At 34.2% G+C, this 24,846-nt stretch overlaps 1 protein-coding gene across 3 annotated transcripts in view; it reads left to right on the plus strand.

Moving 5' to 3' along the window:
- ATL1 (atlastin GTPase 1) overlaps nt 1–24,846 on the plus strand; it is a 103,363-nt gene that overhangs the window by 5,084 nt on the left and 73,433 nt on the right. Inside the window, exon 2 of one of the 3 annotated variants that reach the window (XM_031952922.1) lies at nt 11,061–11,130. The exons of the other annotated variants lie outside the window; for them this stretch is intronic. The gene's annotated coding sequence lies outside the window, so the exon portion shown is untranslated. The remainder of the gene's footprint in view (nt 1–11,060; nt 11,131–24,846) is intronic. 3 annotated transcript variants of the gene reach the window in all.

Below are 24,846 nucleotides of genomic sequence, written 5' to 3' on the forward strand. Positions count from 1 at the left end.
TGGACAGTTGTGTGGAAATGAATTGGAGTGAATAGACATTTGAGGTAGATTTGAAACTTCTTGTTGTCATGTATATTATTCTGTTTTGTTCATATAAATATCATGTTTCTTGGGATTTTTCACACTTTTTCACTTCATATGGCATAGAACTGCTTCATCATACCTCAATCTTTGGGCACTTACTTTGTTTCCAGTTCTTTGATACCACAAATGCTACTATTTTGGTATTTATTAGATTTTCATTTCTATCTTAGGTCTCTCTTTTGGGCCCAGAATACTTATATTACAGTATACTTATGTACCTGACTTCTCACTGATCTTTCAAAATGAATTTTTCCACTTTTTTCTAGTCAATTTTGCCTGTTTAAAAGTGTGAGGTAAAGCTATGCCGTTATTTTAGTTTTTAATTTTCATGTTATTAATTATTCAGAGTATGTTTTCATACAATAATGTATGTATCTGCAATTTTCATTTTGAAAACAACTTATTTCCAATTGATAAATGATCAAAAGATATACTTTGTACGCAAAGGGTTATAAATTCATGCATATCCTTTGACTTAACAATACCAGTACTAGGTATAACCAAAAAAAGATTTTTTTAAAAAAAGAAAAAGATCTATATGTACAAAAATGTTTGTAGCAGCTCTCTTCTCAGGACAAAAACCTGTAAATTAAGGGCATGAGAATTAATTGGGTTCATTCAGTTGAATTGTGATATATGATTCTTGTGGTATATTATTGTTCTATGGGAAATAATGAGCAGAATGCTCTTAGGAAAAAAAAAAAAAAACCTGGAAAGTCCTTCATGAATTCAAGTAAAATGAAATGTATTCTATACAAAATATTAGCAACGTTCTGAGATGACCAGCTGTAAATGACTTTGCTCTTTCCAGCAGTACAGTGATCCACAACTACTCTAAAGGACTTATGATGAAAAATCCTATCCATACCAAGACAAGAAACTGTGTCTGAATACAGACTGAAGTATTCTCCTCTTTCTCTCTCTCTCTCTCTTTTCTCTCTGTCTCTCTGTCTCTGTCTCTCTCCTTCTGTATCTTTATTTTTCTTGAAGGTTTTTTTTTTTTTTTTTAATTAGGGTGAGAGATGTGTTTTTCCTTTCAAATATACAACAAAGTTATCATGTTTTTTAAAATAGATTTTTATTTACAAAACATATGCATGGGTAATTTTTCAACATTTACCCTTGCAAAACTTTCTGTTCCAAATTTCCCCTCCTCCCTACCTCCTTCCCTAGATGGCAGGTAGTCCAATACATGTTAAATATGTTAAAGTATATGTTAAATACAATATGTTCAACACAACTCGTAAGGAAATGTTTTGTGTAACTTCACATGTGATATCTTAATAAGGGTTGGGGGTGGGAATAAGGGAGAGAATCTGGAACTCAAAAGTTTTAAAAACAAATGTAAAAAATTGTTTTAAATATAACTGAAAAAATATTAAGTAAATAAAGATATAAAATAAAATAATGGAAGCACTGATAATGCAAGACAAATAGTATTTTAATTTCTTTAAATTTAAATTTTACAATAAAAAGATATGTACAAACATTAGTTCAGTTGCTATCTCTAGCCTAATTTGCCCATAGTTCTTAGGTGAATATGTTGAGCAGACCTATGAAGAAGCAAAAGATTCCTAAGAGAATGAGGTTCTATATATATCAAAGAGAGGAAGGAAAAATATTTTTTGAGTTCATTCAGATATAGCTTTCAAGCTTTCTATCCAGACATAGAAATAATAACTTAAGGAAAAAGTATGGGAAAGACACTGTATTCAGTCTGATTCCTGATTAATTAAATGAACTATAGTGGAAACCTAACATAATGGTGAAACCTCTGTCCCTTTGAATTCATGTTCCCTACAGATTCTGGGATTTCTGAAATTGTAAACAATATTTTCTTTTTTTTCTTTGTAAACAATATTTCCCTCCAGAAAACAGGTTTGGGGAACTTTTGGTTTAAATAAAAAATAAATTCAAAATTCAAAAAAAAAATTTAAAAGAAAAGTTGTTCTTTTGACCATTTATCTATTGGAGAATGGCCTTTGGTTAATTTGGTTAGATATCTTATTTTTATCAGTAATAGTTAATCCTTCCTTATATTTTCTTTTATTCTTTCTGTTTTGATTTTGTTTGTGCAAGAAAATTCTGTAATATGTAATAAAAACTGTTTTGCTATGTTCTCTTGCTGGTCAATAATTTTTCACCCTGGCTACAGTTATAAAATGTACCACCTTCTATTCTTCACTTATATCTTTATAATGTGACCTTTTATATTCAGGTCACATTTCCATTTGCAATATGCTATAAATTGCTAATCTAAACTGCCATTCAAACTGTTTTCCAATTTTTCCAGCAACTTTTCATCAGAGTTACTTGCCCAGTAATTTGTATCCTTAGATTCATCAAACACTGGGCTAATGTTTTTGATTGCTTCTGCTTATTTATCGAGTATATTCCACTTCTATGCTTTTTATATCCTAATTAGTACCAAATAGTTATTGATATTTTATTATAACAATATATGCCCTATAACCATAAGAAAGTTTAACATATTTAGAAAGATTTGGATATTGGTAAAGTTTTGAACCCAAATCAAATAGGCAAGAATATAGAGTGAGTTATTTCTTCACAGCTAGTATCCATACTGATGGAAGAAAAAACTATTGCTCTTCATTTTATTCCAGCTCTGCATGAGTGAAATGATAGAAGAGACACAAGTAATCTAAAAATCTAGAAAAGAGGCAGAATCCCTCCTCCCAAAAAGTCAAGACATATGAAAGACAGAAAATATTAAAAAATTTAAATATTCAAAAGGATTTAAAGGAGAAAGTTGATTTAAGTATAGTTCAGGAGAATGATGACAAAACCTCACATTTGTAAAATTATCAAAATATTTTTATAAATATCTCTTTTGAGCTACACAACTAACTGGTGAAATGGTCAGGGACAAGATGGGCATTAGTGTTATTTGACAGATGAGAAAACAGATCTAAAGCGCTTCTAACATAAGTAAAGAGACCTGTGCATGCGTGCTCTACTCTAGCAGCAACTTACTCTCAAAGTCAATTTTCTTATTCCCCTGGAAAGTCCATCTCTTTCTAAAAAACTATAGTTGGAAACACCCATCCCTCATTCCCTCAACTCACACCTATCTCTGAAAAAAAGAAAACATTAATAAACTTAAGCAACTTATATGAAGTCACATTGAGTATGATTGGAATTAGAATCCTGGTCTTTTGTACATTCTTTTCCTTTCCATTGCCTTTCTGTAGAGCATGGTGGTAAAAAACAGAATTTCCTAGAAGCCTAAATTAAGGTGGTAGTTATTGGAAAGATTTTGAATCAAGAGACTTGAATTTTTATCTAGTCCATGTCACTTGTTAGCTGAGTGACTTTGTGCAAACCATTTATTCTCTCTGGGCTTGATTTTCTTTATCTATACATAAAAATAAGAATCATTAGAAACTTACTATGAAGTTATACCCATATATAGGAACTCTTTTATACCCATATATAGGAACTCAAGAGAGAATCACAAAGTTTGGTTCATGACTAGAAATCAAAAAGTATAAAAAGTCATACTTTATATGTGCAGTGTACAATGTAAATTGAGTATGCAACAGTTATTTATTTCCTACACACAAAAGAAATGTTTAAGAAGGGGTCTTAGAAGCACAAACAAGCAATATTGTTATATTATCTTGGGAGGTTGAGACTTAAACACCAAAACAGAATGCAAGTTGTTGGGCTGACTGCTAAATTGTTTCACCTCAATTATACATTATCTCTGGACAACTGCTACAAAGTCCATGTCAATCTAGGACTAAGGTTTGTCCTCCTTTTCATGATCATTTTCTATAAGAAACATAGAGTGACAGAATATTCATCCTCCTACCAGTAAACTAGAACTGAGAAAAACAGAACCTTCATACAGCTCAAACTAACAAAGATACTCTATATCTGGATGTATCCATCTTGGTATTACTATTTGATCATCTATATTCAGGAAAAGGATAGAAAACAAAAGAGGCAGCTAAAGTCCCAAGGCCTAGGCTTGCCTACACCAATACTTCTGCTTAGCTGTCACATACTTTAAAATAACTGTATTGCCATGGTGAAAGAAGAATAGTCCCGACTCCAACCTCTAATAAGAAATACATGAAAGAAGAACTTGCTACCCATTCCAGAGAATCAAAGAGAAAGAAAAGTAGGGGGACACAAAAGAAGGAAGGAAAGAAAAAAAGAAAGGTATTTTTCCCTTTTAATTGTTATAGCATCCCAGCCTGCTATCTTTATCATACTTTTTGATGGGAAGAAACAAGGGACCAATGTTTTCTGCATTGTTTTAATCACTAATTTATTCAGTGTTGTGTTTCCTTCAATATTTCCAAGAGCTCTCTAAGAATACAATTCAACTCCTCTCCTCGTTGCATAAATTTGGACTAGATGATCTTTAAAATCCCTTCAGTTTATAAATTTTGCCCCTATCATGGTGTCTATGAGAGCAGATAAATACAATAGATTTCATTTTATTAAGTTATAACAATATAACTCAGTATAACAAGAATAAGAAAAATGATTATATAAAACTGAATTGTTATAATTTGTTTTCTAAAAGAAATGTTTTTAAGAAAACCATATGTTTATAATTTAACAAGATAGGAACAAAATTTCTATATATATTGATCATAACACCATCTAATCAATTGCTTTGCCCCTGGCCCATGTGATGAAGATAAGAGGCAACAGACAATAAGGTATTAATGTCTTAAATGAGGTTCAAAGAAGAGTTTTCACTTTGCCAAAATGTGGCAACATCTTGATTGAAATGTTTGGGTAGCTTGCCATTGAGTGGATGAAGATTATCTATACCCTAGTGTCATATAAAAAGCAAATTTATCAGCTACATAGTCAGCTAATACAAAAGATCTATAAAGAAGAAGATATTTGACAGTAAAGAAGAGAACCAAGAGAGAGTTATTCCACAGAGTTAGAAGTAGAGTTGCAGTGAGGAGTAGGTCCAACAAATCTAACAGAGGGAATTGTCCAGTTTACTGAAAAGGGAGAAGTATAAATACACCATAGAAAAACAAAGGACTGGAGTTCTGCAATAGTGGATAAATGAAGTGGTTCAAAGCCTTGTGTATTCCTCACTACAGTAAACTGGTGTTCACCCGTCTTCTTACTGATACTATTTATATCTGTAGGAAAGTATGCTTCAGAGTTATGTGGGGAGTGTTTGTAGTTACTGCTCTTACTACATCATCTTAGTAAATGCCTTTGCTTTGGGGTAATTGTATATGGTTATGCAAAATATAATACACTTACCTTGAATAATACACTTATTTCTGATGCACTTTCAGTTCATCACATCTCTGTAAAGGGGTTGGAGGTATGTTTCTCTATCAGTCTTTTGAAATCATAATTGGTTGTTACTTGATCAATGTTGTGAAGTCTTTCAAAATTATTTTCACTATTGTGTGTAATTCATATAAATTGTTCTCCTGGTTCTCCTTACTTCATGCTGCATAAATCATATATCTTCTCATGTTTCTCTAAATTCATCATATTCATCATTTCTTGCAGTACAATAATATTCTATTATATATTCATATATCACCATTTGTTTGTTGTTGTTCAATCATTTGATTGTGTTCTACTCTTTATAACCACAGAATCAAACCAAGAGAATGAGAATGGCCAAAGAGCTAATAGCTAAAGTTGTGTTTGCTAATGCTTTTTTAAAGCATCCATAGATCTGTCTACTTAGCCAAATGAAAAAGTTTCTCCTACCACATAGTTAGCAGAACATATCTAATTAAATAGGCATTCTAGTCTCTTACATATATTAAATAACACCAAAGTTGTTGTATGTATATGCCAGACTCCCATTACATTTTAAGGAGACTTTTTCCAATTTCTCCTGCTAAATTTTCCTAGAAGTATCCAAAAAGGTGGATGATTTTCATGAATCTATTCACAAAGCAGGTTATAAGTAATTACATAATTGTTTAATTTATTTTTTAGTTGAATGCTAGGGTTTTCCAAGGAAATCAACATAGAAAATTTTACTTTCCCTTTGTTTATACTTATTCCTTAAATCTTTTTCTTGCTTTTTTGCTGTAGCTAGCATTTCTAGAACTATTTAAAAAAAAAAAAAGTGATAACGCTAACAGTTTGTTTTATCCAGCCTAAACATTTTAAAAATCTATAGTTTTTCTCCAATACAGATAATGCTAGCTCTTGGCTTAAAATTGATTCTTTTTACCTTATTTAGAAAGTATAAAGTTGTTCCTCTGCCTTCAAATTTTTTTTCAACATACATGATATTATATTTTCTCAAAATTCTTTCCTACATTTATTGATCTGATATAAATTTTGTTTTCTTATTGATATTCTGTTATATTTATACTTCTATTAATTTGAACTAATCATGAATTCCTGATGTAAATCCAACCTAATCCTAGAGCATAATCTTTTTAATATGATCCTATAAATGTTTTTTACTTAATGTTTTTGCATTGAGATGTATTAGTCTATAGTTTTTTCTCTGATTTATTTAGATTGATAGAATTCCCTGCTTCACAATTTTTGCAGTATTGCTATTGCATTATTACTATTGGAATTGAAGCCGGTTGTGCTCCTTTTAAGAAACTGTATTTCCTTTTGATCTGTGATCCCTTTCAGAGTCTCAACCATTCCTGAGGAAGGCAAATCCCCCCCCAGATAAGTTATCTTTCCAGGATGCCAGGGCCTTTGATTCAATTAGAAATTCTGGTCAAAAAGCACCCCTTTGAAGTGTTGTGTTGTCAGTTTCAATAGGAGATCCAGGCTACCCCAGCCTCTACTGGGTCTGACCTGCTTGGGCTATCCCAGCCCCAACCAAGACACCCAATATAATAGCTTCCATCAATGAAGGTCTTTTGTAGATGGGCCTAGATAGCTCACTCAGCTATCAGGATCCTCCTGTCTACTGAGAACTGCAAAACTCCATTTCCCCAAAGATCTGCCACTAGAGAAGTCAGTCTCTTAGTAAACTGGTTTCTATCCAACAATAAACTTTCATTTTGCAACTAATAATTCAGAAACGAGTGAATTCTTTCACTCCTAAAACCTGTGGCCAATTTAAAGGGTATTTTTAACAACTCTCTTATAGCCAATAACCTCTAGACCACCAGGAATCTAGACCACTCAAATTGCATCAGAATGATTTTTGTTGTTGTTGACTATTTGATAGATTTCCACTTTAAAACTCATTTGGCCATGAATTATTCTTTTTTCCTTGAGAAGTTTATTTATAGCTAGTTATAATTTCTTTTTTTTTTTTTTTGAGATTTGATTATTTCAAATCTCTCTAGTCTATGATGTTAATTGGGGTATTTTATATTTTAAAATATATTCATCTGTTTCATTTAAGTTAGCAGTTTTATTGCTATATAATTAGGCAAAATAGTTGCTCATAATCCCTAGTTCTTCCTTGTGAATGTTCCATTTTAATTTTTATTTTGGTATCTGAGTTCCTCTCTTTTTAAAAAATAAAAATTAGGTTAGGTGATCGTTTTTTCATTTGACAAAATAGACAAAATAAATCGGAATCTTTTTTTTAATCTTAGCTATTTAATAATTTTTAATGTTCTATTTTGTTTAACTCTTTATTGATTTTCATAATTAGGATTTTTGAGGTGTTGCTTTTTTGGTATTTTTAAGTTCATTGATCTCTCTTTCCTCTCTTTTGCTAGTGGAAATGTTTAGAGATATAACATTTTCTTAAGGACGACCTTTGCTGTATCCTAAGTTTTGATATATTGTTGTCTTATTATTATTTTCTTTGAACAAATTATCCATTGTTTGTATGGTGAAAGTTGAGTTAAAGATCTTCACACATATACCAGACAATTTAAGAAATAAAAGCCAAGAGAGGACCCTAAAATTTTAAGGAACCTATTTATGAAAAATTAATACTTAGCTTTTGTTTTGCTTTTAGGATTATCTTTGCTATTTTATCTGCTTATGCTCTGGGTTCTTATTGAAAATTTTCAAACTTTTAATTTATTTCCCCAATATGTGAATGAAAGCATTCACTTTTAGAGGAGTTTTGTTGATATTTCATTTTACATTAGAAATTTTTTACATATTTTTCTCATTTTGTGAAAGATCTCATGTAACAAAGTAAAACAATTTATAATTAATAATGCATTAAATTCATCTGAAAGTTCATGCAATATTTTATATTTGTAGCATCTCCTTCCCATCACTCTAATTTTTAAAAATTAGCACCACTTAATATACCTTTACTCCTTTGAATAAAAAACAATTTTTAATTTATTCAGTCCTTTCTTAATTGATGGACTTTCTTTTAGTTTTCAGGTTTTTTTTGCTACGACAAGAATAGTTTGTATAAATATTTTTGTTCACACAGATCTTTTCCTCTTTCTTTGATCTATTTTGGGTTTCAACCTAGTAATCATAGTTGGGTCAAATTCAACACGTGCTGTTGAATAATTTTTTTTGTATTATTTTCCATTTTTGTCATCTTTGAGGCTCTGATAAATAATCAAATCTTAGACTTGCACTAATTTTCATTTCTCTTATTAGTTATTTGAAGCATTATTGTTTTAATATGACTGTAAATAGCCAGGCTTTCCCCCCTTGAATTGTACCTATTTTTATCCTTAGACCATCTATCAGTTGGGAAAGGGTTCTTTTTTCTTATAAATTTGAATGCAATTTTTATATGTTTTAGAAATAAAACCTTTATTAAATAACTTGTTGCAAAGATTTTCCCCACTAGTTTTCCTTTGACTTTATTGGATTTGTGTATAACCTTTTAAATTTTGCACAATCAAAATTATGCATTTCCATACATCTTTCATGGTTCTTTAAATCATGAATTTTTATTCGTATTCACATAACTGAATAGGTAATCTTTTTCATGCTTCTTTAATTCTTTATGATGTAAGAATTTTGTCTAGATTAGATAGTCACTTGATACATAAGGCTTATGTTAATATAAGGTATAAGTTACTGGACTCAATTTATTTTTGCAGGTTTGCACATATTTAACTATATCAGATCAGTTGTTCTTAAGGAGAAAACATTTGGAACACAAAATGTTACAAAAATTAATGTGGAATATTATCTTTGAGGCTGCTATATGGTATAGTGGATAGAGTACCATCCCTGGAGTCAAGAGGAACTGAGTTCAAATTTGACCCGAGACACCTAACAGTAGCTGTTGGGCAAGTCATTTTAACCTCAGGTAACTTGCTTTAAAAAAATTATCTTTACATATATTTAGAAAAACAAAATACCATTGAGAGAAAAAAATCTATTTTTGCTTTCCATTTTTCTCAGAAGTTGTTGTCAAAGAGTGAATTCTTTTTTCCCAGTAGCTAGAATCTTTGTGTTCATTGAATACTAAGGACCTGATTACAATTCCTTCTATATAGTTGTATACCTTTTCTGTTCCACTACTCAATGTTTTTTCTTTTATATTCAGTACCATATTGTTTTAAGAATTATTGATTTTAGTATATTTTAATATCTAGTTTACCCTTCTTGTAATTATTCCATTTGAGATCCTTGATCCCTTTTTTCATCCAAGTGAATTTCTATAAAGTTCTGTAAAGTAATTCTTTGTTACTTTGTTATACTGGCATTGAATAAATAAATTAATTTAAGTGATATTGAACTTTTTTACTACTTGGCTTAACCTGTACAAGACTAATTAATATTATTCTAATTGTTTAGACCTGTCATTATTTCTATAAACAGTTGTTTAGAAATATATTTATGTAGTTCTTGAGTATGGCTTGGAAGGTTAATTCTCAAGTAACCTTAAGTAATTTAAATGGACTTTTCGCTAATGCTTTTTGCTAAATTTTATTTGAATTATATAGTTAATGATTTATATGTATTTATTTTATATCCTGTAAAATCACTGTATTTTTTACTGTTTAAATTAATTTTACTTGATTCTTTGGGGTTAAATATACTACATATTACCTATAAAATTTGATAATTTTGTTTCTTTATCTGTGATTATTCCTTAGACTTCTTTTTCTCGTCATGTTAATAGTATGAATTTTCAATATTATGGTAAATAGGCATACTGGCATTTAACATACTTGTTTCATCCCTGACTTTAATGGACAGGATTCTAGTTTATTTACAATACAAATTATCTTGGGGATAGTGGATAGAGTTCAGGGCCTGGAATCAAGAAAACTAAATTCAAATTTGGCATTAGAGACTTACTAGCTGTATGGTCCTGGGCTATTTGCTTCAGTTGTTTCATCTGTAAAATGATCTAGAGGAGAAAATGACAAATCAATCTAGTAACTTTTGTCAGAAAACGCCAAATGGGGTCATCAAGAATCAGACACAACTAAATAACAATTACAAAATTTATTATTTTAAGAATAAGTCCATGTAGTCCTGGGTTTTTTAGTATTTAATAGTAATAATATTGTATTCTATCCATAATTGTTTCTGTATCTATTAATATAATCATGATATTTGTTGTTCATTTTCCTATTTTACTTTTTCCTAGTTAATATATTAAAACCATATCTGTGTCATAAAACTCATAAAAGTCATAACTCATTTCCATTGTTTTCAAAACCATTTTTCTTTGAATGATAAAATTCATTTGTGAATTCCTCTAATCATGGAGTTAATTTGTACTTAAAAGTCTATAAGATCTTCCTCTAAAAGAGGATAATATTTTTCATCATAATTTCTTTGGAATTGTCTTGAATCATTGCATTGGTCGGAATAGTCAAGTCACTCATTACAATATTACTATAGTATTCACCTTATTCTGCTTCCAATCATAAAAGTTTTCCCAGATTTTTCTCAAACCATCCTACTTGTCCTTTCACATAGCTCAATATTACAATTAAATGTCACAATTTGGTCAGCTGTTCCCCAGTTAATGAACATTTCCTCAGTTTCTAATTCTTTGCCCACAAAAAGAGGTGCTATAAATACTTTTGTACATTTATGTCGTTTTCCTTTTTTTCTGATGTCTTTAGGATACTACTCCCTTATATTAATGTTGATCAATGCTCCACCTAACTGAGGCCTGAAATCTGCTCTCCTCTGGTAGGCTTTTTAAATTTTCATTTATTTGTTTGTTTGTTTATTTAGGCAAACATTTAATATCTCTCACAACTACAGCTTTAATGTATTAATAATAATAATAAAAATTAATAACATCAACAACAACAACAACAACTCATAACAAATATGTAGTCCAGCTCCTTTTCAGGTCATAGGTTTGTTTTTCTTTTTTTTTTTTTTTATCATTTTCTTTTTTATTTTGGACTTGATGTAAAACACAAAATAAATATCATTTCCTTAACTAGTTTAAAACAAAAAAAGAAATCATCATCTCTTCTTTATATGGGTAATTAACACTATGTTTTCTGCAGTTTATTTCTACCTACCTTACCAATGTCCATTGCCTTTGGATGTCTTATAATTATGATTCCTTGGAGATTGTGGTATACATGATGCAGAAGAAGATTAAATTCATTAAGAATATGACATAATTTCCAAGAACAATTCAATACAACTTATTGTCTTCTTCCTACTTAATTCTGGTACTAGTTCAATATCCATCCAACTATCTTTCCAATATATATGCGCTAACAAATCCATCCAGTGGATTGTTCATTGACCAGTCATGATCTGAACAAGTATTCTTCATCTACTTGGAGTTTTTCAAATAGACAGTGTCTCTTTTTAGAAATTATGGCTATCATTTAGATAGTCGATATTCTACAGCTTTATGTAATCAGAATGTCATCCATAAACAGGAAAATCTGGAAGAACCCACCATTGGTAAGGAATCCCTCTCCCATTTAGAATCTAGGCTAGAAATCTTTCATGATAGTAAAAATATATTTGGCCACCAAACAAAGATGTCTTTATTTTGTCTCAATTGATATTAGTAATCAGAGAATCATGAACTAAATTTAATCTTATTAAATTTGTCAAGGAATCTCAGAAGAGAGCCTTTAAAGCTGAATTTTGTTCTAACATATCATGGGTTTTTTTTTAATACCACTCAAAAAATAAGCACATTGGGATACAGTCAGTCTCTGTATTTTTCAATTGGTGACTGAAAAAATAGGATCTGTTGTAGAATATTTTTTGAGAAAGTATGCCTGTTGCTTTCTCATTAGTTTCATCAAGATTGCCTTTAGATATGTCTAAAAACTATTCTATTTTTATTATTATAGCTTTCTATTTACAAGATAAATGCATGGGTAATTTTCTAGCATTGACCCTTGCAAAACTTTCTGTTCCAACTTTTCCCCTCCTTCCCCTTACCCCTTCCCTAGATGGCAGGTAGATCCATAGATGTTAAATATGTTAAAGTATATATTAAATACAATATACGTTTACATATCCACAGTTATTTTGCTGCACCAAAAAAAAAAAAAATCAGACTAAGACATAAGGTAAAAATAACCTGCATCAAAAATGCAAGCAGACAAAAACAGAGGAAGTGGAAATGCTATGTTGTGGTTCATACTCATTTACCAGAGTTCTTTCACTGGGTGTAGCTGGTTCTCTTCATTATTGAACAAATGGAACTGATTTTGTTCATCTCATTGTTGAAGAGAGACATGTCCATCAGAATTGATCATCATATAGTATTATTGTTGTATATAATAATCTTCTGATCCTGCTCATTTCACTGAACATCAGTTCAAATAAGTCTCTCCAGGCCTTTCTGAAATCATCCTGCTGGTCATTCCTTACAGAAAAATAATATTCCATAACATTACCACAACTTATTCAGCCATTCTCCAATTGATAGGCATCCATTCATTTTCCAGTTTCTAGCTACTACAAAAAGGGCCGCCACAAACCTTTTGGCACATACAGGTCCTTTCCCTTCTTTAGTATTTCTTTGGGATATAAGCCCAGGAGTAACACTGCTGGATCAAAGGGTATGTATCGTTTGATAACTTTTTGAACATAGTTCCAAATCACTCTCCAGAATGGTTGGATTTGTTCTCAATTCCACCCAACAATGAATCAGTATTTCAGTTTTCCCACATCCCCTCCACCATTCAGCATTATCTTTTCCTGTCATTATAGCCATTCTGACAGGTGTGTAATGATATCTCAGAGTTGTCTTAATTTGCATTTCTCTGATTAATAATGATTTGGAGCATCTTTTCATATGGATAGAAATAGTTTCTTTTTCTTCATCAGAAAATTGTCTGTTCATATCCTTTGACCATTTATCAATTGGAGAATGGCTTGATTTCTTATAAATCAGAGTCAGTTCTCTATATATTTTGGAAAGAAGGCCTTTATCAGAACCTTTGATTGTAAAAATGTTTTCCCAGTTTATTGCTTCCCTTCTAAACTTGTTTGCATTAGTTTTGTTTACACAAAAGCTTTTTAATTTGATATTATCAAAATTTTCTATTTTGTGATCAATAATGATCTCCAGATCTTCTTTGGTCACAAATTCCTTCCTCCTCTGTTCGTGTTTCTCTCTTCTTTAAAATAATAATAATAATAGTTCTCTCTTTCTCGGGGAGGTTTTCTGGAGGCAGCCTTAGTTTCAGTTACAAGTAAATAATTACTCCAAAATTGCAGCCAGCTGATAAAAGTTCAGATCTTTTATTGTGTCCTTTAATATAGCCCGGTTAGCTCAGGCCTATCTCTCTGCTTGGTTCCAACAGCTCTTGCAGCTTTGTCCTTGGCTTCTGCCTCTGCTTTCTTCAGCCTCCAGCCAGAACCAAATTGGAAGATGCAATGAATCTCTCTTGCTTTGAAGATAGGGCTTGTGGGCTTCCTCCCAGAGTGCTCCTCCCCGACCCCAGTCAATGTTCTGGAGAAATTCTTTTTAAGCTCTAAGAGCTTCCTCCATATATATATATATGATCTCCCAAAGGTTAACTCCTCCTTCTGGAGGCAGGGCATAGTTTATTTCTTAGCCAACACCAAATGGTTTTGGTGACTGCTACTTTATAATATAGTTTTAGATCTGGTATAGCTAGGCCACCTTCATTTGATTTTTTTTTTCATTAATTCCCTTGAAATTCTTGACCTTTTATTCTTCCATATGAATTTTGTTGTTATTTTTTCTAGGTCATTAAAATAATTTCTTGGGAGTCTGATTGGTATAGCACTAAACAAATAGATTAGTTTAGGGAGTATTTTCATCCTTATTATATTCACTCAGCCTATCCAAGAGCACTTAATATTTTTCAATTATTTAAATCTGACTTTATTTGTGTGAAAAGTATTTTATAATTTTGCTCATATAATTTCTGACTTTCCTTTGGCAGAAAGATTCCCAAAAATTTTATGCTATCGACAGTTATTTTAAATGGAATTCTCTTTGTATCTCTTGCTGTTGGATTTTGTTAGTGATGTATAAAAATGCTGAGGATTTGTGTGGATTTATTTTGTATCTTGCAACTTTGCTAAAGTGGTGGATTATTTCTAATAGCTTTATAGTAGAATCTCTGGGGTTCTCTAAGTATATCATCATATCATCTGCAAAGAGTGATAATTTGGTTTCCTCATTACCTACTCTAATTCCTTTAATCTCTTTCTCAACTCTTATTGCCAAAGGTAGCATTTCCAATACAATATTGAATAGTAATGGTGATAGTAGGCAACCTTGTTTCACTCCTGATCATATTGGAAATGGGTCCAGTTTATCCCCATTATATATGATGTTTCCTGATGGTTTTAAATATATGCTCCTATTTTAAGAAAACTCCATTTATTCCTATACTTTCAAGTGTTTTTAATAGGAATGGGTATTAGATTTTTATCAAATGCTTTTTCTGCATCTATTGAGATGATCATATGGTTTTTGTTCATTTGGTTATTGATATAGTCAATTATGCTAATAGTTTTCCTAATATTGAACCAGCCTGCATTCCTGGTATAAATCCTACTTGGTCATAGTGTATTAACCTGGGGATGATTTTCTGTAATCTTTTTGCTAATCTTTTATTTAAGATTTTTGCATCAATATTCATTAGGGAGATTGGTCTATAATTTTCTTTGTTTTCAACCCACCTGATTTAGTTATCAGTACCATATCTGTGTCATAAAAGGAATTTGGTAGAAGTCCTTCATTCCCTATTTTTTCAAATAGATTATATAGCATTGGAGTTCATTGTTTTTTAAATGTTTGGTAGAATTCACATGTAAGTCCATCTGGTCCTGGGGATTTTTTCTTAGGGAGTTGATTAATAGCTTATTCTATTTCTTTTTCTGAAATGGGACTATTTAAGCAATTTACTTCCTCCTAGGTTAATCTGCGCAGCCTATATATATATTTGCTTTTTATTTACAAGATATATGCATGGGTAATTTTTCAGCATTGACAAAATTGCAAAACCTTTTGTTACAATTTTTCCCCTCCTTCCCCCCACCCCATCTACCAGATGGCAGGTTGACCAATACATGATAAATATATTAAAGTATAAGTTAAATACAATATGTGTATACATGTCCATACCGTTATTTTGCTGTACAAAAAGAATCAGACTTTGAAATAGTGTAAAATTAACCTGTGAAGGGAATCAAAATTCAGGCGGACAAAAATAGAGGGATTGGGAATTCTATGAAGTTCATACTCATTTCCCAAAGTTCTTTCTCTGGGTGTAGCTGGTTGAATTCATTACTGCTTTATTGGAACTGATTTGGTTCATCTCATTGTTGAAGAGGGCCTCGTCCATCAGAAATGATCATTATATAGTATTATTGTTGAAGTATTTAATGATCTCCTGGTACTGCTCATTTCATTCAGCATCAGTTTATGTAAGTCTCTCCAAGGTCTTTCTGAAATCATCCTTCTGGTCATTTCTTATAAAACAATAATATTCCATAATATTCATATGCCACAATTTATTCAGCCATTCTCCAGTCGATGGGTATCCACTCAATTTCCAGTTTCTGGCCACTACAAAGAAGGGGCAGCCTATATTTTTGAAGGTAGTCATCCATTTCACTTAGGTTATCAAATTTATTGGCATAAAGTTGGGCAAAGTAACTCCTAATTATTGCTCCAATTTTCTCTTCATTGGTGGAAAGTTCTCCCTTTTCATTTTTAAGACTAATAATTTGATTTTCCTCTTTTCTTTTTCTAATCAAATTTACCAAAGGCTTATCTATATTATTAGTTTTTTCATAAAACCAACTCTTAGTTTTATTTATTAATTCAATAGTTTTTTTACTTTAAATTTTATTAATTTCTCCTTTTAATTTTAGAATTTCAAATTTAGTATTTGATTGGGGGGTTTTAATTTGCTCTTTTTCTAGCTTTTTAAGTTGCAAGCCTAATTCATTGATCTTCTCTTTCTCTATTTTATTCAAGTAAGCCTCTAGAGATGTGAAATTTCCTGTTGTGTGGCTCAGAAATGGTGAGAGGTCACCATTTAATTTAAAAAAAAAAAAAAAAAAAAAAAAAGCTGGAGAGATCCCTAGAAGCAAAGCAAAGTTTATTATAAGTTTTCGCAAGATCGGGCATCCCACCCATCGAGCAGGCAATCGAAGGGAGGAGGCACCTTCTGGGGGAGCAGGGTTAACACTTTAATCCTAACATAAATACCACTCCCACCACTGACCCTCATTCTCATTGGCTAAGGGTCTTATATTCTAAATGTGGGAACTACCCAAGAAATTAAACTTGACCAATAAGTACATAGTTGCCCATATTTGACTGAAATAGGGATAAAATGATGTCATGGGAGTATAGCAGGAAAGGGACTCAAGTATGCCCTTGAATCAATGCTCAAAGACCTTCAGGCCTACTCCACTTCTGAAGTAGATAAAGCCTTATTCAATTTTTACAACTGTCTTGAAAGATCTCACCTCATCTTGTTCAATCCCCTCTCTTATTTATACACTAAGATCTCTTCAAATTTTTGTAACATAACTTTACATTCTCTATCTAATTCCTTATCCCCTTCTGGCTCTTGTCAATCTTCTTGGGGCACTGGCTTCCACCCTTTTAGCATCAATCTAACAGACCCTTCAGTTTTCCCTTCCAACCTAATCATTCTGGATAATGAGTTTTGGACTATTCTAGTTATCAATCAGATCTAGTGCTTTAGCTGTCTGATTGGTGATAATCTTTACAACTGCTTGAAGTCTAATTATCCTATTCAAATATATATTGGGATTCTAGATTCTTGAGCCCAAGTGGTTGGCCCATACTCTTTAACTATTCTTTCTGGGGGCCAGGTGTCACCCCAACCATTTGCATCTCTAGTATGGGTAATGGATGTATCTAAACTCTGCATCCCTCTTTCCAAATCATCATACAACTGAATCCCTAAGATTTGTCTGACTGTTCAGGAAGAAAAAAAAAAAATGGCCTTATTAATCCAATAGAACAGATCCTTGTCCAATTAAGAGGTATGTGAGTACACTGTGAGGTCAAGGTGAAATTCTTAGGGGAAAATATGTCAGCTCCCAAATAAGTGAAGAGATGCAAAATAATAAGAAGAGTGATACATAGAGAATTACAATGCACTGAGTTCAGAGATTATGTTCCTATTCAGTGGCGGCCCTTTCTCAAATGTAATTTGAGGTTTCCCTATCTTCAATTGTCCACTCCAATCAAGATGGTGCCACAGGTCCTTTTGTTCTGGTAGTGTATCCAGCCTTGTTCCTGGGTCCAAATTGCAGTGTCTGAGGTCAGTATCACCTGGTAGGGTCCATCCCAGCATGGAATTAACTTCTCATCCTTCCAGGATTGGATCAACACCCAATCTCCAACCTGAATTCTATGAACAGGGAAACCTAGAGGAGGAATCTGAACTATTAACCCTTTTGTTGTAGTTCTTGTAAATGTTGTACCAATGATTTAACATATCTCTTAGGAAATACATCCTCTGTCCCTAAAATGGGGTCCCAGTTTCCCATATGATAAGCCTGGAAAGGATGACCATACAATAATTCACAAGGTAAAAGCCCAATATCTCTACATGGCTTGGTTCTGATTCTGAACAGAGCAAGAGGAGTTATTTATTCCAAGGTAGTTGGGTCTCTAAAGATAATTTAGTCAGTTACCATTTTATTTCTTGATTCATCCTTTTTACTTTTCCAGAAGAGAGAGGATGCCAAGGGGTGTGAAGATCCCAAGTGATTTTGAAAGCCCTAATCAGATTCCGCAATACTTGGGCTGAAAAATGTGTTCCCTGATCCAAGTCTATCCTCTCCAAGATTTCATATCTGGGAATAATTTATTCTAATAAGACCTTACTTACTGTTGAGGCAGTTGCTCAGGTGGAGGGGAATGCCTCCAGCCATGAGGTCAGATGGTCCACTATGACCAGCAAGTATTTGAGGTAGCAGCTCAGTGAAGTGCATTTGCATGCTTTGGAATGGTCTGATTCCCAGAGCTCGTCCCCCTTTTGGGATTTGGCATTGAGCAGCCTTGTTAGTCCTTTGACAAATGAGGCAGTTGTCCACCAGTTATCAGGCCATAGCATATAGGCCAGGGGCATACCTTGTCAGCACATTATCACACAGGTTTTGGACAGCCCAGTGACTGCCCTGGTGCAGTTGAAGGACCTGCCTCATACTTGATTTGGTCAGTACCTCTCTGCCATCAGGTAAGAGCCATCATCTTTCTGAGTTCTCAACTGCTCCGAGCATTGAGGCCTTGTCTTTTTCCTTCTGGGTAAAACAGGGAGAGAGCAGACTAGAGGGAAGTACAGGTATCAAGGCCATTATATGACTAATCTCCTGATCTCCAGCTCCCTTGGCATCCTCATCTCCTAATCTATTTCCCCTTGCCTCCAAAAAATTTCCCATCCCATGTTTTATTGCTACATTCCTAGGAGCCAAAATGTTTTCCAGTACCTCTCTGACTAATGTGTGGTGGACTAGTTCTTTACCCTTACTATTTACAAACCCTCTTTCTTTCCAAATCCTTCCAAAAACATGCATCACACCCCAGGCATATTTTGAATTAGTGTATATGTTCTCATCTTGGTCCCTCAATAATTTCAATGCTTGATTTAAGGCATACAACTCACAAGTTTGAGCTGACCAATAGGCAGGTAGACTGCCCTTGGTAACAGTGGAAATTTTATCTCCATCCACAATAGCAAACACATTTTTTCCTTTTCTTATCTACCATTCTAGAAGAGCCATCTATAAACCAATTTACTCCCTCAGGTATTGGCAATTCTTGTAAATCCTCTCTTACTTTTGTTTGAAAATCAATTAACTCTAAACAATGATGTTCCTCTTGGGGGATGGTTCTCTTCCAGGGGACAAAAAGGAAGCAGGATTAAGATTGTGATCTTGGGTGATTAGTAGATCATTCTTTTCTAATAGTATTGCCTCATATTTCAAAATTCTGGAATCTGGGAGCCATCTCCCAGCCTTCTGAATTAGTATTGTCCTTACTTGGTGTGGGATACTTACTATAAGACTGCCTCCAAAAGTGAGCTTCCTACTCTCTTCTACCAAGATTGCAGTAGTAGCTACTGCTTGTACACAGGTCGGCCATTCTTTGACTACAGTTTCTAATATTTTAAAAAGGAAAGCCACTGGTCTTCTCTGCCCCCCTCTTATTTGAGCAAGAACTCCCGGAGCCACTCCATCCTCAGCATTGACAAACAGGTGGAAAGGTTTTTCCAAGGTGGGGAGAGCCAGTATAGGTGGTGAAATTAACAAATGCTTTAAGTCCTCAAACTTCTGATCACTCTTGATCCCACATGATAGAATTTGGACTTTCCTCTAGCAGGTGCTTATACAAGGGTTTTGTGATAGCAGCATAAGAATCTATCCATGCCCGACAATATCCTACTAACCCCAGAAATTTGCGTAGCTCTTTCTTTGTCTTAGGTTTGGATATGTGTAATATTCCCTCAATTCTGGAAGGGTCCAATCTCTTGCTGCCTTCACTAATCCAATGTCCTAAATATTTTACCTCCCTCTCCACAAACTGTAATTTTTCTTTTGATACTCTAAACCCCAATCCTCCCAGGAAATTTAATAGATCAATGGTAGTGTCATTCTACTGGGGTATATGCTGGGTCCATGTGAAATCAACACGATTTCTAGTTTAGTTATTAAATCCCTCCCCAGTAAGTTGACTCCTGCTTCTGGGATAAGCAGAAATCTGTCCAGTGTTTCCCTTTCTCCCACATAAGGCATGGTCATAGATACAAGAAAATTTTCTCTTTTAACCCCAGAAATCACCAGGTTCTCCTTAGATAATTTAACTCCCTCAGGCAAACAGGTCACTGAAGACCTCAATGCTCTTGTGTCCACTAAGAACACAAGAGTCTCCTGATGGTGTCCCACCCTTAAATTTACCAAGGGTTCTGGGTGGGATCTTTCAAGAACTCCTGACTCCTCTAATCTTCATCAAGCACAACAAGGGAACATATCTGCTGTTCCATCCTCTGCTGGGGGCAGTCTTTTTCTATATGTCCTACTTTTTGACATCCCCAACATCTCAAAGGCAGCAAGTCTCCTGTCTACCTCTGTCTCTTTTCCTTGACTTAAGGAGAGGACTTAATTCTATTAGCCCCTCGGGGCACGGGAGGATTTAATTCAATTAACCCACCCAGACCTCACAAAGGATCATTTGCTTCTTTAAGGAAGGAATTGGAGCAAATTCAAAGAGATATCCAGGTTTTGTTCAGTTGTTGTTGTTGTTGTTGTTCAGACTTTTCTGTGTTCTTTACTATTCCCTGCACTATCTGGACTAAGATTTTGGCTTTGTGCTTTTGCTTTTCATCATCCCTCCTTACACCTTGATGGCCTCCTCCAATAAATTGGAAAGGCTCCTATTATTACATCCTTATACTTTCTGTAATTTCCTACTGATATCTAGCCATGCATTGGTTACAAAGTGCAGTTTCAATGTATCTTCTGCTCCTGGGTCATCAGGGTCAAACCCAGAGTACTTCCTCATGCTATCTTTTAGTCTATTCAGATAGTCAGCTGGTGACTTGTTCTTCCTCCGAGTCAGCCCAAAGGCCTTTTTCATGTTCTGTGCCTTTGACACTGCATTTCAAATTCCCCCTGAGAATTTTCCACTGAGAGAATTATCAGTTCTCTAAGATCCCTCATACTTCCCCAATGTACAGTTACTGTGATCCCAATTAGGATCTACTAAAGAGTATTTCTGTACAGCTGAGACTACCCCTGCAGCTAGAGTTTTCTCCTAGAGGGCTTCTCCTATCCCACTCCTTCATAGTTGCACCTCTAATTAGTCCCCTTGTAATGCTGAAGAAACTGAGCAAGAAAGAGATTACAGATCAATTCAAAAGTTTATTAAATGGAGAGAAATACTGGGACCAATGGATCCATGTTGATCCCAGGGCTAGACAAGACTATCATCTCAAAGAGTCTAACCCTGAGTATCAAGTATCAGGGCAGCAAGCTTTTTATGGAATCAAAAGAACAATGACATAATGGAGGGACCTAGGTGGGGATACCTAATGTAGCAAGGTTACTGATAGTCTAATGACATCTAAAATGGATAAACCTTTATCTTGTCAAACATTAAGAAGGAATGTCTACAAAACCTTTATCTCAAACATTAAGAGGGAAAGGTTATAACCTAAGGCAGAATAACTAAATAGGATAATTGGAGGAACTGGGTCACCACATTAAAAGGGAACTTTGGCATAATACCCTCTCCTCTTGTGAGAAGAGAGAATTCAAAATAAACTTAAGTTCTCCCCAAGTAAAAAGATTAGGGCCCAGAAATTGATCAAATTGCTCTGCTAGCCCTGTGGGATCTTCTATTAAGGGCCTTGTTTCCTTCTTAAAAGCCCTGACTTCTGTGGTACTTAGGGGAGCATTCACATATCTTATGCCTCCCAGAGCCAAGGGAACTTCTCTTAAGGGACACAATTTAGGACTTTTGCATTAGGAGTTTTGGTTTCTAGAAGAGGATAATTTTGGATATCTCTTTGAATTTGCTCCAATTCCTTCCTTAAAGAAGCAAATGATCCTTTGTGAGGTCTGGGTGGGTTAATTGAATTAAATCCTCCCGTGCCCCGAGGGGCTAATAGAATTAAGTCCTCTCCTTCCCTTTCAGATCCGGAGGCCATGGTTTCCTAAAGTGGAGCTAAATTATTAGAGCCCAGGAAAGCCATTGTCCAGCATATACTGCCTCCTCTGTATTAACAGATTCTTTACTATTAACATACCAATTTAGTTTTTGGCATACCCAGTCTTCAAGGGAGCCACACTTAGGCCAAATGGTGCCTCCACCAATATCTTTGTCACCCCAGACAAAACAACAATACCTTATCATCTTTTTCTTGCTTTTTCCTTTATATTTTGGCAGTTTGTTCCAGTTACTTAATTTATCTCCCAAGGGATTATCCACCGGTATTTCTGATCATTTTTCTCATTTCTCTCTGCTAGGGCTGACTGGGACTGGGCCACACCCATTGAATTGGGATGAAATCTAAATTCCAAAATGCCCAAACACATCAATTGTCGCCAATTGACCCCAGTTACCTAAGAAGGCCTGGCCTATCCTCTAGAGTCTGTAACTTAACTCAAGGGGCCCTTAGGTTTTCCAAGCAAATTGTTGACGTGTCCTCCACCAAACTGGTCAGAATTTTTACTGTGGAGTTTCTCCCTTTGCTTTGCCTTGAAGTTTCTCTACTTCAGACCCACCTTATCTTGGGGAGCAAGGAGAAGTCCCTGGATGCTGGAGGGCTGCCTAAATCAGGGCAGGGTGCCAGCCCACTAGCACCCAATATTTTGCCTACTCACCAAGTAATGTGATCCTGGATGAGCCCCCAAAACTGTGTGGCTCAGAAATGGTAAAGAATCGTTATTTAATAAAAAAAGTTGGAGAGATCTCTAGGAGCAAAGCAAAGTTTATTATACATTCTCACGAGATCGGGCATCCCACCCATCGAGCAGGCAATCGAAGGGAGGAGGCACCTTCTGGGGGGAAGGGTTAACATTTTATTCCCTAACACAAATACCCCTCCCACCACTGACCCTCATCCTCATTGGCTGAGGGTCTTACCTTCTAAATGTGGGAGCTACCCAAGAAATTGAACTTGACCAATAAGTACATAGTTGCCCATATTTGACTGAAATAGCGAGAAAATGACATCATGGGAGTATAGCTGGAAAAGAGACTTAAGTATGCCCTTGAATCAATGCTCAAAGATCTTCAGGCCTACTCCAACTCTGAAATAGATGAAGCCTTACTCAATTTTCACAACTGTCTTGAGAGATCTCACCTCATCTTTTTTTTATTATTATTATAACTTTTTGACAGAACATATGCCTGGGTAATTTTTACAACATTATCCCTTGCACTCACTTCTGTTCCGACTTTTCCCTTCCTTCCTCCACCCCCTCCTCTAGATGGCAAGCAGTCTTATACATGTTAAATATGTTATAGTATATCTTAGATACAATATATGTTGTAGAACCAAACAGTTCTCTTATTGCACAGGGAGAATTGGGTTCAGAAGGTAAAAATAGCCTGACAAAAAAACCAAAAATGCAAACAGTTCACACTCATTTTCCAGTGTTCCTTCTCTGGGTATAGCTGCTTTTGTCCATCATTGATCAATTGGAACTGAGTTAGATTGTCTCTTTGTCAAAGATATCCACTTCCATCAGAATACATCCTCATACAGTATTGTTGTTGAAGTGATCTCCTGGTTCTGCTCATTTCACTCAGTATCAGTTCATGTAAGTCTCTCCAAGCCTCTCTGTATTCATCCTCTGGTCATTTCTTACAGAAAATAATATTCCATAACATTCATATACCACAATTTACCTAACCATTCTCCAATTGATAGGCATCCATTCATTTTCCAGTTTCTAGCTACTACAAAAAGGGCCACCACAAACATTTTGGCACATACAGGTCCTTTCCCTTCTTTAGTATTCTTTGGGATATAAGCCCAGTAGTAGCACTGCTGGATCAAAGGATGTGCACAGTTTGATAACTGGGGGCATAATTCCAAATTGCTCTCCACAATGGTTGGATTCATTCACAACTCCACCAACAATGCATCAGTGTCCCAGTTTTCCCGCATCCCCTCCAACATTCCGCATTATCTTTTCCTGTCAATCAAGCCAATCTAACAGGTGTGTAGTGGTATCTCAAAGTTGTCTTAATTTGCATTTCTCTGATCAATAGTGATTTGAACACTCTTTTCATATGAGTGGAAATAGTTTCAATTTCATCATCTGAAAATTGTCTGTTCCTATCCTTTGACCATTCATCAATTGGAGAATGGCTTGATTTCTTATAAATTAGAGTCAATTCTCTATATATAATTTTGGAAATGAAACCTTTATCAGAACCTTTAACTGTAAAAATCTTTTCCCAGTTTGTTGCTTCCCTTCTAATTTTGTTTGCATTAGTTTTGTTTGTACAAAGACTTTTTAATTTGATGTAATCAAAATTGTCTATTTTGTGATCAATAATGATCTCTGGTTCTTCTTTGGTCACAAATTCCTTCCTCCTCCACAAGTCTGAGAGGTAAACTATCCTATGTTCCTCTAATTTTTTATGATCTCATTCTTTATCAAATCCTTGGACCCATTTTGATCTTATCTTGGTATATGGTGTTAAGTGTGGTCCATGCCTAATTTCTGCCATACTAATTTCCATTTTCCCAGCAGTTTTTGTCAAATAATGAATTCTTATCCCAAAAGTTGGGATCTTTGTGTTTGTCAAACACTAGATTGCTATAGTTATTGACTATTTCATCCTGTGAACCTAACCTATTCCAATGATCAACTAGTTTATTTCTTAGCCAACACTAAATGGTTTTGGTGACTGCTGCTTTATAATATAGTTTT

The sequence above is a fragment of the Sarcophilus harrisii genome, chromosome 2 (genome assembly GCF_902635505.1).
Source record: "Sarcophilus harrisii chromosome 2, mSarHar1.11, whole genome shotgun sequence".
In the NCBI taxonomy this organism is placed as follows: domain Eukaryota; kingdom Metazoa; phylum Chordata; class Mammalia; order Dasyuromorphia; family Dasyuridae; genus Sarcophilus; species Sarcophilus harrisii.